The following is a 1,684-nucleotide window of genomic DNA, read 5'->3' on the forward strand; positions in this document are numbered from 1 at the left end:
AAGGAAAGAGGTATTGAACAAATGAACAGTAGTGTAAGGAGAATAGAGAAGCAGACTATTAAGATGTGTGTCTAGTCCAGCACCTGGCACACAGTTGGTGGAGGACCATTGCTATATAAAATGTCTAATCTATTAAAACATGTTTGTACTGTCATGGTAACCAAATATTTTCGGCAAATCTTACGGTTTACAAGACAAATTAAAAAACATCTCTCTAGCGAAACGGCTACAAGGACCTTATTTTTCCATGATAACTTTGGCCTCATCTAAAATACGGTACGTTATCTTGCAAGAACTGAGAAGCAACACTCGCTTCTCCCGGCATCTGACACTGAAGACTTACTGTGAATGAAGTAGTGATCAAAATCTAACTCAATTACTTAAAAAAGTAACGTAATTTCAATGATATCCACCCCCATCAGTAAAGGGTTCAGGTTTAAGCATACGCAACAGGCCACACTCAAGGATCACAGCAGACATCTAGGGTTGGAAGTTACTGCATTTGTTTATTTATGGGTGGGGTTTACATTTTTCCCCCTGTTCTATTAACCGAATTACTTAATTAACTCCATTCATTCGTTTACTCCGTCCACAGCCGTTTCTTAAGAGCGTACTGCGGACATAATAGTGAAGATCCGCGCCTACCCTCAGGGAACACACAGTCCGAGCGATGATTTACTCTTCAATAGTCATCAGGGTGGTGCCTTTATGGCGCGGTATCGCCCCTCTCAGGACCAGGAGCCCGAGGTACCGCTCTCCCGCAGGGCGGGGTCAGCCGAGCCGCCGCCGTCGCTGCCCCCGTCGCTTCCCCCGCGCTCTCCCTCCCGCGCAGTCTTTAATTTCGCAGCTCCGACCACCGGAAATTAGCCGCGGGCGGAGGGGACAGGGCAGAGCGCGGGTGAGCACGGCGTGGGGAGGGCGCGCCCGCCAGCCTAGCCGGGCGCCCGCGGGACGCGCCGCCAGCGCCCTCTCCGCCGGGGGCTCGGCGCTCGCCCACCTCTTCCAAATTTAACCATTACCTAAATCCGAAGGGAAATGAGCAAACCTCTCGGATTGGGTGTCAAGGTATTTTCAGCCTTGTTGGGCGTATTTATCCCGAAGTGTTTCCACAACAAGCTATTTCGGGGCAGCGGGGCAGGTTTCGCTCTGCGGACGCCGCGGCCACTCGCCGGGCTCCAGGCCGGCGACACCGCCGGCCGGTGATTCACGGCCCCGACCCGGGGGCGGCACTGCCCCAGCAGGCGGCGGGATTGAGGTGGGGGTGGGGGTGTCCCGGGCCAGAGGGGCGGGGAGAACTCCTCGGAGCTGGCGTCCCCACTCCCCGGCGCTCCAGTCAATCTGTGTCCTGAATCTGTGACTTCTTCTCGCTGCGGAAGTCTCCCAAGAGCCAAGAATGGTTCATTTTCTTTTGAGTCATTTCTAGTGCCTGGGTGTTGGGCCCTTCGGGTCTCCCCATCCCCCGCAGTCCCACAGAGCAAAAAACGCGGAGGACCTCCCGGGAACGAGGCTGGAGAGGCCGGGCCCCCTGTCCTCCTCCTAGCCCCTTGCGCAAAGGAGCGCGCCCAGACTGGGGGTTGGGGGGCAGGTCTGAGAGGGCTAAGACAGCTACTCCTTAACGCTCAGGAAGTGAAGCTTGTGGTTTTGGGGGCTGAGCTCGGAAGGAGATTTAAAAAAAAAAAAAAAA

The sequence above is a fragment of the Ursus maritimus genome, unplaced genomic scaffold, assembly GCF_017311325.1.
Source record: "Ursus maritimus isolate PB19 unplaced genomic scaffold, ASM1731132v1 scaffold_12, whole genome shotgun sequence".
In the NCBI taxonomy this organism is placed as follows: Eukaryota; Metazoa; Chordata; class Mammalia; order Carnivora; family Ursidae; genus Ursus; species Ursus maritimus.